The 15,711-nt window shown below is 42.8% G+C and overlaps 1 non-coding gene across 1 annotated transcript; it reads left to right on the forward strand.

Annotated features, from left to right (window-relative positions):
* Positions 1-6,374: 6,374 nt before the first annotated feature.
* TRNAG-GCC (transfer RNA glycine (anticodon GCC)) lies at positions 6,375-6,445 on the forward strand. Its single transcript has one exon. It is a non-coding gene; the product is annotated as a tRNA-Gly (tRNA).
* The last annotated feature ends 9,266 nt before the right edge of the window (positions 6,446-15,711 follow it).

The raw sequence follows: 15,711 nt of genomic DNA on the forward strand, positions 1-15,711 counted from the left end.
GGCCTTTATTAATGTTAATTTCATCACGATATTCATATAAGATCCTAGCTATTAATCAAGGCTTAGAGAACAATCGCTAACTTTGAGACTTCTCTGGCAAAGTCATAAGCTCAAATGTTTCTGACATAACCCAAGGACAGTGGGTGGAGCAGGGCATCACTCTAGCCTGTAAGGTGTCTCAGGACCAAGTGTTTCCCATTGTTCCGCTGAGAAAACAAACAAGTTGAGGAGTGCCTGAGGTAGCAAGTCACTGGCAGAACTAAGACTGAAACTGGGGTCTCACACTATCATTTGCGGTCTAAGGCATTTCAGCAAAGCCAGGCTGAACAAAGTAAGAACACTGTTACCTGCAGCGCTCTGGGACCTGTCCCCACACCTTGCTCCTCCTTACCACGGTGTCCCCACCTCAGTGAGCCACCACCAGCACTCAGGAACTCAGGCAGGAAAGCCACAGTGGTTCTATACTTCCTGTTTTCCCTCACCCCCTACTTCTAATCAGCCCTCGGGTGGTGTCTACTTCTGCTCTGAAGTCACTCTCAAATCCATTCACTTTCTCTACCTTCACTTCCAGTGTACCTCAAACCACCTACAGTAGCCTCTTAATTGGCATCTGCCCTTGCTTTCTTCATTTTCCTCTCCTCTTGGAAGTCATAGGGATTTTTTTTTTAACCCAAATATCATTATTCTTGTCCTGCCTAATTCCTTCTGTCAGCCTCCCATTGCCCCGGGGTGAGGTTCAGCCAGCCTACCTTGTTAGTGTCAGTTTAAAACACCCCACCCCCCGCCCTGCTCTCAAAGCCCAAACCACACCAGACAGTTTTTCTGTTTCTAGAACAGAGTACAGAGCCCCCAGCCCTTGAATGCTATTTCCTCTGCTTAGGACACCGTTTCCTTCTCTACTTCCTTTCATCTACTAACTCATTCACTCAAAAACATTTTTTATCACGCTCCTACTATAGGTCAAAGCACTGTTCTCGGCCACAGAGATAAATATTTTTGTGTGTGCCGTGATCTCTATTAGAACTCTGATGACACCTATGGACCATTTTCTCAGGCTAATGCTTTTTTCTTTTTTTAGGATGATGAATTCTGTGTAAATATCACTTTATATCACTGTTTACTTAGTTCACTTGAACCTCACCACTTTGATTAGATAAGGTAGATATTATTGTACTTCCTCTTTTTCCCAACATATTACAAACAGTTGAAAAGATTACAATGAAGGTTGATAGGGGAGGCAGGATAATAACTCCCCTAAAATGTCCATGGAATCTGTGTATATGCTATGTTATATAACAACTAACAACAAAAAACCTTCCAAATGAAATTAAGGACTTTAGGGAGATTATCCCTATAGGGAGGTTATCCCTATAGGGAGAGTGCGTTAGATTATCCAGGTAAGTCCAGTGTAATCAAATGTGCCCTTAAAAGTGGAAAAGGAAGGAAAGTGGAAGAGTTAGAGAAGATGGAAGGAGAAGTAGGAGAGATTTGAGACTTGAGAGGGACTTGACCTGCCATTGAGGGTTTTAAAGATGGAAGAAGAAAGCTGTTATGTACGTTGAATTATGTCCCAGGCTGTGCTGTGCTTAGTGGCTCAGTCGTGTCCAATTCTTTGTGACCCCATGGACTGTAGCCCACCAGGTTCCTCTGTCCATGGGGATTTTCCAAGCAAGAATACTGGATTAGGTTGCCATGCCCTCTTCCAGGGGATCTTCCCAACCTAGGGATCAAACCCAGATCACTCGCATTGCAGGCAGATTGTTTGGCATACGAGCCACCAGGAAGGACCAGGCTAATGCTTTTTAAATTCATAGAACAAACAGAAGGGATTATAAAAGAAGCCAAATGTATTAAAATGGTGATTAAACGTTTGAAAATTTTGATACAGTAACGTATAGGTTTCTTTACTATTGCGTTAAATAATAAGATCCAGCAGTGGGTCTAGAAAATGCTTTAACTTGTTAGTGGTCAGCGTAAGTGACATTTCAAGATATCTGTAAAAGGGCAGTGGTTGACAAAGTCTCAAGCACAGTTCAAGGACTGTGGTTTGTTGCGTACATTCACAACGAAAGGAAATGCTACATTTCAGTTAGGGGTTAGTGAAAATAAAGGTATAATTTTTGTTTTATTTAAATTCATAGCCTCCAAATGCTAGGCACAGCTTCCAGAGGGTCTCCAAGTTTAGGTTCAACCCAAGGAATATAGTAAGAAAAATAGGAGCTTGCATTCTAATCAGGGGAAATTGATAATAAACACAAAAGTTCAGTTGATGATGAGCTATTTAAAGATGATAAAACCATTCAGACTATAATTAATTTAAAGAAAATAAACAAAGTGACAGAGATTGAGTAAGTAGGGTAGCTGGTGTGTGTGTGTGTATGTGTGTGTGCTCAGTCTTGTCTGACTCTCTGCGACTCCCATTAAGGTGATTGGGAAAGGCCTCCCTTGGGCTTCCCTGGTGGCTCAGTGGTAAAGATTCCACCTATCAATGCAGGAGACAAGAGTTCAATCCCTGATCTGGGAAGACCCCACATGCTATTGAGCCTGTGCTCTAGAGCCGGGGAACTACAGCTACTGAGCCCACATGCTGCAACTCCTGAAGTCCATGCACCCTAGAGCTGGTGCTCCTCCGCAAGAGAAGCCACCACAGTAAGAAGCCCCACGCACTCCAGCTAGACAGTAGCCCCTTTACTCCACCGCTAGAGAAAAGTCCATGCAGGAACAAAGACCCAGCACAGCCAAAAATAAATAAATAAATTATATTTTTAAAAAAGAGGAAAGTCCTCTTGAGGAAGTCCTCATGAAAAGCCAGGGTTGAGGATCAAAAAGAGGGGGACAGTAAGAGGCAGGCCAGGCGTGGCAGTGGAGGGAGATGATGTCAAAACAGGCACACATAAGTCTCAAAGGCCAGAGAGGGAGGTCCTTGAGCACCTGCTTCAGTCCTCCTGAAAATTGGGAAGCCATTGACACAGCATCTGGGGTTATTTTAGGAGCTCTTGCGATAACAGGAGTGAAAGACCCTAATGAACAACACTCACTGGAATCTTCTCATGACTCATATATCATTTCGTTTAACTCTTCAAGTGCACACTGTTCAGATGCTTAAAGTCATCAGCTTAAGGTCTCATCGACGGTATACGACAAAGCTGGGATTCTGACAAAGCCCTTTCCCTTGATCACCACCTTTTTCTATCTCTTTTCTACGGAGAAAGCATAAATTCTTTCCAATCAAAGTCACCTCCTTCCCCCATGGCTCCCAGGACATGCCTGTCTGCAATCTTTTCCCGTTTGCAGAACAGTGTCTCCCAGGAGAAGAAGTTAAAAATCTAAATGCAGCAGCTAAAAGCTGCAGGGCCTGGGGGAAGCCACTTAGCCCTAAATTCCTAGATGTTAAAACCAGCATAACCATGGCAACGCACTCCCAGGGCCTTCATTAAAGAATCTGACAGTGAAAATCAGACTAAATCAATGTAAGGAGGAGAATATTCCGTTCTCTCTAAGTGCAGCTGGTTCACACCCTGAGGAACTAAAAGCATTCTCCCCCACCCCCTGCAGCAGGGCAGCCCACCACCCACTAGGGACTCCCCATCTGTAAGACAGAAATTTCAGTGAACAGTCCTGTGCACTCCTGGGCCTGTCCCTTTCCCCAGAGAAGGTTCTCTTGCAGAAGACATGTCCACCTTTCTAAAGAAGCCCCAGTGCAGCCAGGTAGCATCTCCTGCACATTTTCAAGGAAGAGAGAAAAAGAGAGAGAATTGGGCAGAGAGTGAGAGTTCAGTCAAACCTTCTCTATTTTCACTCTCACTCCTGTTTTTCTCAACATTTTTCCACTTCTCCAACTTGACCTCAGAGCCTTCCCTTGATGCCTCTCAGAATCACACTCTGGTTGGTGCTTTGGCCTAAAGTATTTGTAATACAGGTTCTCCCTGCTCCATCCAGTTGTGTTGGGGCAACTGGAGCCCTGCCTCCTCCACCTGTTGTCTCCAGGATGAGAAAAGACATCGGCAGCTCTGTGCCTGGTCAACTCACTAAGACCTGACTGGATTGGGAAATATTCCAACTTCAAGTGGTACTGAAGCATTGGAAGTACATTCTGTGCACTGTGGACAACCTTTGTCAGACCAAGTAGTACATTTTATTACCTCTTTAATTTCTCTGTCACCAGCAAGACTGGGGATACCCCAGGAATGACAGAGGTGAACTTTTTACTGAGTCTCCATATGCCCCACTCACACGCTGAGTACATTACCTCATTTCAATTTAATTACATTATGAGATGGGTATTATCATTATCTTATTCAATAAAAAATTATTATTTTATAGAACCACAATCTGAAATTTTAAAAGTTTGATAACGTCTTTAAAGTCATTTAGGGAGACTTCCCTGGGGGTCCAGAGGTTAAGACTTTGCCCTCTAATGTAGGAGGTGTGGGTTCGATCCCTGGTCAGGGAACTAAGATCCCACATATCTCATGGCCAAAAAACTAAAAGCATGAAACAGGAGCAATACTGTAACAAATTCAATACAGGCTTTGAAAATGGTTCACATACAATAAGTCTAAAAAAAAAAGGTTTAAAAATAAAGTCGTTTAGGGTTTTAATTAACTCAGGTTGTCTGACTCCATGGTTTTTTTACTTCCCCAGATATTGTCTCCTGGTCAGAGAATGGATCTAGAACATTACAGTACTGATTAAACCAAGTCTACTCTGGGCCCAGAATTGACTTGTCAACATGAGGTGACATGGGAGGTGTTGTGTCATGGGGAGTCTTACGCATATACTGTAAATGGTCACAGATACCTCTGTGAATGGAAAGTATTAACTGCCCCTAAGGTAGCTGCAGGCACCTCATGGAAATGAGGGCTCTGACTGACTCATTCGCACTGCAGATACCTAATGGTGGCAGCAGCCTCCTTTTTTGATGTGGCTTCCTTCTCATGCTTATCTTGCCAAACTGCTAGAGAGACATGAAATTCCTTCCATGGGACTGAGTCCTTCTCATCTTGGCTACAGCACGCTGGGAAGAGGAAGAACAGAGAATGAAGGAGAGTGAGCGGGTGAGCTTCTGGCTGCAGCTGGTAAGGAAGACGGGCTTCCCCAGCCGGCACAACCTGACAGTCTGCAGTCTCTTTTGATAGATGGAAAATATGCAAAGGGTTGGATCAGTTCAGTTCAGTCACTCAGTCGTGTCCGACTCTTTGCAAGCCTATGAACCGCAGCACCCCAGGCCTCCCTGTCCATCACCAACTCCCGGAGTTCACTCAAACTCAAGTCCATCGAGACAGTGATGCCATCCAGCCATCTCATCCTCTGTCGTCCCCTTCTCCTCCTGCCCCCAATCCCTCCCAGCATCAGAGTCTTTTCCAAAGAGTCAACTCTTCGCATGAGGTGGCCAAACTACTGGAGTTTCAGCTTTAGCATCAGTCCTCAGGGTGTGGCATATATGAAAAGGCAGAGAGAGAGCCAGTTATATTAATCAATCTGTAGCATTTAATCTGTCAGTAAAGAATCTGCCTGCAATGTGGGAGACCTGGGTTCGATACCTGGGTTGGGAAGGTTCCCTGGAGGAGGGCAAGGCAACCCACTCCAGTACTCTTGCCTGGAAATCCCCATGGACAGAGAAGCCTGATGGGCTACAGTCCATGGGCACAAACATTTGAACACGACTGAGTGATAAAGCACAGCCCAGCACAGCATTTAATCACACGAATTAAATGTTTGTTTACATATTGTCTCCCACTTTTGACTGGAAGACCCTTTAGGGAAGGGACTGTGTTTTCTTTATCTTTGTTTTTCAAAGCCTTTACTTGGAAGACATGAAAATTTTGCTGAATGAATATGGGCCTGGAGTCCAGACAGCCCTCGTTCAAATCTCCTTCTCAGCCAAGTACTGTGGAAACAGCAAATTATTTACCTAGAGGTTGCAAACGGCCAACAAACCACATCCAACTCAGACATGATGTGTTTGGCCCACAGAGTGTTGACCCACCACTGTCTTGAAAGTTGTAAATTAGTTGGTAGTACGTAAAACTCAGGAGATTTCATGTATAAAGATGTGGATTTCTAACTTCTGCTGAAAACTTGGAAGACAGCACGTGGTCGATTGGTTGCAAAGCTGGCCCCAATTCCTCACCCCTCCCTTTGATCACACAGTTTGCAGTGTCACTTTACAGCACTTCCCATAAACAGTTGACACCTATGTCCCCACATTTTGCCTCTGGATCAAGCCTTGTGACTTGCCTTGGCCAACAGAATATGACAGAAATGAGTTATGGAGACATCTAATCCAAACACTCTGATCTCATGTGGACCCCTGAAATGCAAGATCCTCCCAGTTATTTAATTGAAATATGCCAGTAAGAATTTTGAGGCTTGCATTGGTGGTTCAGTGGTAGAATTCTTGCCTGCCACGAGGGAGGCCTGGGTTCGATTCCCAGCTGATGCATTGCACTGTGTTTTGGGGCTTCTCTGGTGGCTCAGTTGGTAAAGAAACTGCCTGCAGTGCAAGAGACCTCAGTTCAATCCCTGGGTTGGGAAGATCCCCTGGAGAAGGAAATAGCTGCCTACTCCAGTATTCTTGCCTGGAGAATCCCATGGACAGAGGGGCCTGGTGGGCTACAGTCCATGGGGGTGCAAAGAGTCAGACACCACTGAGTAACTACACACACACGAATTTTGAAACAAATATGACCATTTTGCTGGAAATTTGCAGGCATCATTCTCCATAGCTGTGAATGCACATCCTATTTTTAGTAAGGGAAAATGGATCTAAGTATGCCATACCTGAGAATAACAGTCATCACTTATTAATCTTCTCTAGTCCCATGAGAAGGAAACTTCCACTGCAGTGCCAGAGGTCTTGGGCAGTCTAAAGTGTTATTTCCCAGGAATCTCCTGAGGTTCTTTGGCAACAGCTATCTTAAGCTAGCTATGCTTATTCCTTTTTGTAAATCCTAATGGCTCTTGGTTAATAATAAACTATCTTAAAATTGTCTAAAATAATAATATGACAGAAATGAGCATGCCAGTCCTAAGCCTGGACCTAAGAGGCCTTGGACATAGCACTCCCTTTCTTGGAAACATGCCAAGCCCCCTGTGAACAAGCTTAGGCTCACCCACAGGAAAGTAAGAGATCATATCAAACAGACACAAATTATCTCAGTTGTCCCAGCCAAGGCCCAAGACACACAAGAGACCCTATTCAAGATCAGCAAACTGCTCACAGCTGACCCAAAAGATGACCTCACACGCATGAGTGAATCCAGCCAAGACTGAAGAACTACCTACCTGATCCATAGGTTATAGGTAAATAATAAATACTTATTGTTTAAGTCACTGAGTCTGGAGGTAGTTTGTCAGGTAGCAATAGCTAACTGCCATACCTGGCCATGCTGGGCCTGCTGTCCCCCGTGACCATACTTAACTGGGGGGAGCAGAGCCCCCTTGAGAGGAGGCTGGAATGCTGCGACTCCTCACTGCTCCTGCCACTGTACCCTCTTGTCTTTCTGACATAGAAGCTGAGTGAAAGTTGACACTAATTGTCATTCTTTTTTTTGGTTTTTAATGAGTCATATGCTCTTTTATAGATCTATTTTCTCAAAGTACAGAACAACAATGAGAGTCATGGCATAATAACGGTAGGATTACTAAGTTTTATTGTTGGTAACTGTATATTGTCACCCTGTTTATTTAATTTATATGCAGAGTACTTCATGCGAAATGCTGGGCCGGATGAAGCACAAACTGGAATCAAGATTGCCGGGAGAAACATCAATAACTTCAGTTATGCAGATGATACCATGCTTATGGCAGAAAGTAAAGAGGAACTAAAGAACCTCTTGATGAAGACGAAAGAGGAGAGTGAAAAAGCTTAAAACTCAACATTCAAAAACTAAGATCATGGCATCTTTTCCCACCACTTCATGGGATATAGATGGGGAAACAATGGGAACAGTGAAAAACTATTTTCTTGGGTTCCAAAATCACTGCAGATGGTGACTGCAGCCATGAAATTAAAAGATGTTTGCTCCTTGGAAGAAAAGCTATGACAAACCCAGACAGTGTGTCAAAAAGCAGAGACAACTTTGCTGACAAAGGTCCATATAGTCAAAGCTTTGGTTTTTCCAGTAATCATGTATGGATGTGAGAGTTGGACCATAAAGAAGGCTGAGAATGAAAGAACTGATGCTTTGGAATTGTGGTGTTGGAGAAGGCTCTTGAAAGCCCCGTGGACAGCAAGGAGTTCAAACCAGTCCATCCTAAAGGCAATCAGTCCTGAATGTTCATTGGATGGACTGATGCTGACGCTGAAGCTCCAGTACTTTGGCCACCTGATTTGAAGAGCCAACTCACTGAAAAAGACCCTGATGCTGGGAAAGATAAAAGGCAGAAGGAGAAGGGGATGACAGAGGATGAGATGGTTGGATGGCATTACCGACTCAATGGACATGAGTTTGAGCAAGCTCCAGGAGATGGTGGAAGACAGGGAAGCATGGCATGCTGCAGTCCATAGGTCACAAAGAGTTGGACACAACCGAGTGACTGAACAACAACAGCATTGTTGGTAACACTGATTGAACAGTTACATGTGCTGTAGTGCATGATATCATTTAATTTCTATACCACACTATGAAGTAGATGTTCTGCTAAGTCGCTTCAGTCGTGTCCGACTCTGTGCAATCCCATAGACGGCAACCCACCAGGTTCCGCCGTCCCTGGGATTCTCCAGGCAAGAACACTGGAGTGGGTTGCCATTTCCTTCTCCAATGCATGAAAGTGAAAAGTGAAAGTGAAGTCGCTCAGTCGTGTCCGACTCTTAGCGACCCCATGGACTTCAGCCTACCAGGCTCCTCCGTCCATGGGATTTTCCAGGCAAGAGTACTGGAGTGGGGTGCCATTGCCTTCTCTGGAAGTAGATGTTACTGTTCACATTTTAAAGATGAAGAAACAGAGGTTGAGAGCTTAAGTGACTTAACTATTTGAGTCACAAGCAGGCTTGACAAAGTCATGTCTTAAACATTCCCCTGGCCACATTGTCTTTACCTATGATCTTTAACAAGGATGGTCATCTTAAACTTTAAGTTGTTTGTGTTGACTAATTGAGAGGTCTTAACTCTCACTAGTAACATCTCATTATCATTCTTAAGTGGTTGTTTTCCTCATCATTTGGTTAACAGCAAACCAAGAGTTCTTATAATCTTGACTATCAATACAGATTGAGAGAGCTTTATATTCTAAGCAAAACTAGTGGAGGGAAAAGCATCATCTTACACCCACTCCCTACGAGCACCTTAGTTTGAGCTCTTGATTGAAACCCTGTAGGCTTCAGTTTTCTCTGTAAAATGAGATTAAAAACACAGGCTTTGGGCTTCCCAGGTGACACTAGTGATAAAGAACCCACTCACCAAAGCAAGAGACGTGAGAGAGATGGGTTCGGTTGGATCCCTGGGTCAGGAAGCCCTCCTGTAGAAGGGCATGGCAACCCACTCCAGCGTTCTTGCCTGGAGAATCCCATGGATGGCGGAGCCTGGTAGGTTACAGTCCACGAGGTCGCAAAGGGTCAGACATGACTGAAGTGACTTAGCACGCACACATGCCTTGGTGGATTCTTTAAGAATTAAGTTTAGCAGAACAGACAATGATTTGGTGCATAAATTCTGGAGCTAGGTTGACAAAGTTTAAATCCCAGATTTCCCACTTATTAACTAAATCCATGAATAGTGCCTAGACAGATGCAAACTATCTCTAATAGATATTCAGTGAAATTACTTTAGTCCCTTTCCTCTGAAAGAATTATTTCTAAACTTTACTTGGTTCTGGTAAATTATTATCAATTAAAGCTAATTTTAAAGCAGATTATTTATTTTGAAATATCCTAAGAACTGATAGGGACCAAAATAATGTGAATTTGTTGAGTACTAAATAACTTTGATAAGAATTATAAAATATTTATACCTTCTGATCAAGGTAAAAACACCTTCTGAAGATACTTCAGAAAAATAGCATAGGCGAAAACACTTTAGATATTACAGCATCTACTCATGCAATGGAATATTTAACCTTAAATATCACTGTGGGAAAACATGAAAATGTGTTCAGAAAATAGTGTTAAATGAAAAATATGCATGCACAAAATAATAAATACACATTAATTGCAATTCTACAAAAATACAGTACACATTGAAAACACTTGGAAGAGGATATTGAATAATATAAATAGTCCTTTCAGTTAAAATTTTAAGAAAATTATCAAGTATACTCTAACTCTAAAGTATGGAAAATACAGATCATTATGCTCCCCCATCATAAAAAGTGTAAGTATTTTAGACTATTACTCAAAGTGAATAATCACAATATGTTATTTTATTGGTATTTATCATAAATGTAATTGAATATTGATATGTTTCATTGGGAGACATAAGAAAAAGCTATTATATAAGCAAAATTTTTATTCTCTTAAAACCAGCAATCTGAATGTTTACACTAGGACTCATTCTTTCATTCCTACTCCCAAACCACATTCGTTCCTTCTTGTTGTTAAAAACCAAACAGAACAAAGCAAAATTTCAACACTTCTAGCTCTCGATCAGACTGTAACAGGGAAATAAAAGGTTCATCCTCACCAGTGACAATATGCTATGTTCAGCCCACCAGGCGTGTTGCCCGGTGGACTGAACACAGCATAATCCTTGTTCTCTGGGTTCCAAGTTGTCTGATGAAACATTCACACCCAGGGTGTCACAGTCACAGTCAGCTTTCAGCAGGTCCTCCTCTGGTTGCACGTGGAAAGGAAGATCTCCCTCCCCCTGGATGCCACTGAGGAGTAGAAGCCACTCCATCCATCAGACATTCCTCTAAAGGAGGGTTTGGGTGCATGTGCAATGCGGGAGACCTGGATTCGATCCCTGGGTTGGGAAGATCCCCTGGAGAAGGGAAAGGCTCTCCACTCCAGTATTCTGGCCTGGAGAATTTCATGGACTGCATAGTCCATGGGGTCGCAAAGAGTCGGACACTACTGAGCGACCTTCACTTTCACTTTCACAATGGAGGAAGGGAGCTACTGACTAAAGACAGCTTAATTGATGAGCTGGTGGAACTCAGTTTTCTTCCTGAATCTTGTAGTTTGAGTATGGACTCTGGTTTTCCATGGTGTAAAATGGATGATTCTTTCTGCCCTTTCTTATTTCATAGGTGATAATGATGGTGATGATGCTGGTAAGAGCGGCCAATGAGAGCCTGCTATGTGCCAGACCCTATGCTAAGCTTTTAATCTTCATTTATCTCACTTCATCCCTGCAAAAACCCATGAGAATGGTATTGGTATTATCCCCAATTTTATATTTGAGAAAACAGGAATTTGGAGAAGCTACATAATTTGCCTTTGTTCACACAGCTAACAAATGGCCATGAAAGAACTTAAACTCAGATCCATCTGATAATGCTAAAACCTGGCCTTTGACCTTCCTACCATACGCTCTTGATGTAAATTTATGAAGCATCCTAGGGAAGCATGTTAAATATCCAAAAAGGCTAGAAGAGACATATTAGAAGACTAGTGAAAGGACATTTTATGTTATTATTTTGGGGAGGTAGTATAGGTTCCAAAACAAACTTCATTTCTGAAACACTCTTTCCTACTTGTTGGGAAGAAAAACCAAAAAAAGTTTTGCTTTTTTAAAACATTACTCTTAACTCATAAAACTTACAGTCATGCTATATCAGCTCAGAGCACCAGAAGGGACTTTCAAGGTTACAGGAACCAGTCACCTCCTTTCATGATAGAAGACACTGCAGCTGGCACAACAGACGGTCATGACCACACAACGCTTTAGTCCAAGCTTAATTTTTCGAAGCCTTGATTAATTCTCTCCTGGCCCCTTCCACAGAGCTTTAGTCTCTGTTCAGATGATTCTTGGAAGCACTGAAAAAGTCACCTGCCCTATCCCCGTCTCTGTCTCCCTCCCTCCCTCCCCGCTCCATCCCCCCTCCATCCCCCACCAACCACATCCTCAGTCCCTCGGTCAGGTCATCTGCCAAGCTGTTTGTACTTGCTGGGCGGCCTGCTTTTAGTGCTCCACACACAGGTGCAGGAAGGGCTGCAGGTGAGAGCTTTGATTCGGTGGCGAGAGGCTCCCCCAGACCTCAGCTATTCTCAGCTCACCACATTCCAGGTAGTCTCATCACTCTGCCGCAGACAGCGGGTCTCCGCCACCCTCTGGCCACCAACAATTACAGCTGAGATGTCTGCAGACCTGCATCTCCAAACTTTGCAAGGATTCATGCAGCAGCAAAGGAATGAAATATAACCATACAAAATACAGAGATCTGTAGAAATACAGCTGATGAAGGCCCATTCTTTGACATTTCAGTGAGATCCAATCAAAAAATTCAGTTTGACCCAATTGAACACATTCTAATCAAGCTTTTGCCAATGCTTTTCAGATGAAAGGGCTGTTGATAAGGTTACTATTATGTTAATAAATCCAACAGCCAGTTCTCAGTTCTCTTCCAGTTGAAACCCAGTAGCATCTGACACAGTTGAAGAATGGGTAAGTGACCAGGTAATATTGTCACTTGGCTGAGAGGTTATCAATGCCCCAGTGACAAAGTTTTAGTTAACATCAAAATGGGCCAGTATTCTTTGTAGTTGTTGAACATTTGTTTGTGCTGAAGTGGTGTGGACATGCCCCTCTGTGAAATAAGTTCAATTCTTTTTATTAGTCTTTAGGAAGTACCACATCTTTCAAGTCACATAAATCTCTCAACAGAAATCTGTTAAAGTCTAAGAGGAGGTAATATTAAAACTACCACTCTCACACCTGCCATTTGGTGAGAGTCCGCTATGCATCAGGGATTACGTAGTCCAGTAGTTAAGATCACAGACTTCCTGGAACCTTCTGAACCCTCACCACCTAGGTTCAAATTCTGGCTCTGAGGCTAACCGGCTTAGGCAACAAGAGAAATATACAACATGTAAGACTACCTCGAGCAGTTGCCTAAGTTGTTCACTGCACAAAAGTACTCAGCCAACAAGTGAGTGGTAGCTACAGTTATACCCACAGTCCTTTCGCCAAGCCCTGTGTCCAGTGTGAGGTTATGTCCACCTGAAGGAGGGGGCTCTGCTTGCAGAAGTGCGGGCCTTTGTATACACAAAGGTGTCAGATGGCCCAGCAGTTTGCAGCAACCCTGAAATTGGGTTCTCAAGGCGGCAATTCTGAAACTGGGGCCTCTGTGGTCAATTAATTTCACCGTGGGATAGGTTACATTTAGAGCCTCAGTGCTGAGAATACCACCTGCCGCACAGCACTCAACAACGTTTGCTGAGTGAATTAAACAATTCAGTTAAACAATGAGAATCATCTTCATGAAAAAGCTGGAAAAGTAATGAACAATAATTACTGTAGAAACCTCAAAAAAAAGTCAAAATTATTTTATAATAATACTAAGGACTGACAGACCTATTTCTCTCATTCTCTGCAAGTGTTCAGAGTTCATCCATGTGGTTCAGATTTTACCTTGCAACTCACCTTTAAGAAATCATAACATCAATTTTTGGAGCACTTTCAAAGAAGAAACATCCACAATGATCTAAAAAGCCTATTAAAGTGCATCTCTTTGTTCATGTGAAGCTGAAGCTCTGAAGTTTCTTCATATATCGAATCCAAAACGACACATTGCAAATTGTGCCAGACTGAATGCAGAAGCAGACTGAGACCCAGTGTCATTTATGAAGCTAGACATTAAAGCAAACTGCAAAAATGCAAAACAATGGTACGCTTCTCATTAAAATTGGTGTTTAGGAAAATATTTTTGAATCAAGAATATGTCATTTATGTTAATGGTGAATGGATTTATCATTACTTTCAGTTCAGTTCAGTCGCTCAGTCGTGTCCGGCTCTTTTCGACCCCATGAATCGCAGCACGCCAGGCCTCCCTGTCCATCACCAACACCCAGAGTTCATTCAGACTCACGTCCATCAAGTCAGTGATGCCATCCAGCCATCTCATCCTCTGTCGTCCCCTTCTCCTTCTGCCCCCAATCCCTCCCAGCATCAGAGTCTTTTCCAATGAGTCAACTCTTCGTATGAGGTGGCCAAAGTACTGGAGTTTCAGCTTTAGCATCATTCCTTCCAAAGAAATCCCAAAGAAATTTGAAGAAATTTCCAGAGAAATCTGAAGAAATTTCCAAAGAAATCTGAAGGGCTGATCTCCTTCAGAATGGACTGGTTGGATCTCCTTGCAGTCCAAGGGACTCTCAAGAGTCTTCTCCAACACCGCAGTTCAAAAGCATCAATTCTTCGGCACTCAGCTTTCTTCACAGTCCAACTCTCACATCCATACATGATTACTTTAAGTGAATATATAAATATTTTGTCATTTATCCATTGTAATTTTAGTTTGGTTAACAGTAATAACTACAATTTACATCAACAAAAACTCTTTAGATTTTTCAGTGATTTTTAAGAGTGTAAAGTGGTCCCAAGACAAAAAAAGAAAGTTTGAGAATTGCAGATTTAAAACAAACTAGGTTATCAGAATCATCTAGGGAACTTGGTAAAAATATAGAATCTGGGCCCCACCCATCTAGATTCTAATTCAGTAGGGCTAGAACAGAGCTCTGAGAATTTGTATTTTATAAGAACTCTCCTAGTAATTCTGATTATCAGTCACTGGTAAAAACAACAAACATATTGAAGGTTTGAGAAAATACAGCCCCAGTGGAGGCGTGCACTACAATTGTCAGAGAAGGCTTCAGTTATCCAACAAACGTTTACCAAGCACATCCTAACTTCCAGGCAATATTGAGATCGCTGGCCAGACACAAACCACGTCCTGAAGAAACTCACTGACCAATGGGAGAGGTGAAGAGGGAAGGCAAGAGTTCCTGTACACAGTCATGGGGTCTGTGATGGAGGAAATGGGGTGCTGTGGGAACGCAGAAGCAGGGCACGCCACATCAGAGGGCTGGCCTTAAATGATGGGAAGGTTCTGACAAGCTGAGGGGAAAGTGGTAACAAGGACTTAAGTTAAGATAAAAACCCAGAGGCTGATGGTCATGATATTCATGCGGCAGGCAGTACATTGGCCAATCCAGCTGAATTGGAGGACTAGTTAGAGAACAGAGCAAGATAAGGTCAGGGAGGTTGGGTGGGCCAGACAACGGAGGAGTTTGACACCAATGAGCTGCTTGGAGTTATAATGAAATATATAGAGATATAATGAAAGATACAGTTTAGGATTGTAACTCTGGTGACACATGGAGGATGAGGGGATGAAGAACGGGATTGCCTACTAGTTGGCAATTAGAATAATGTGGTTCTGGGGGCCATCCAAGCCTGGTAAGACATTCAGCAGCAGTGTTCATGCTCAAGGTCTAAAAGAAATTAAATAATCTCCTGAAAATCAGACAGTGTGATAAAATAAATTTAATAAACCCTCCCTGAACTTTCTACATCCTTTTCATTTGGATTCTGTGAATCATTTGATAGCAGCAGCTCTTGAAATTTTAGGATCATAGACTCCTTTGAGAATCTGATGAAAGCTTTAGACACTCTCTCCACGGTGGGGGAGGTGGGGAATGAATTTAAGCAAAAAGTTATGTGTGACTAGACAGGATTTTCTCCAATCTCATGTTCCTTTACCCTCTTATCTTTTTCTTCTTCTCCTTTCTGAAAGAGGTGCTGTTTGGTAAGAAGGGAAAAAAAGATTCTT

Source organism: Bos grunniens, chromosome 6, assembly GCF_055505025.1.
Source record: "Bos grunniens cultivar Pamir isolate PY7600 chromosome 6, Bosgru_T2T1.0, whole genome shotgun sequence".
NCBI lineage: Eukaryota > Metazoa > Chordata > Mammalia > Artiodactyla > Bovidae > Bos > Bos grunniens.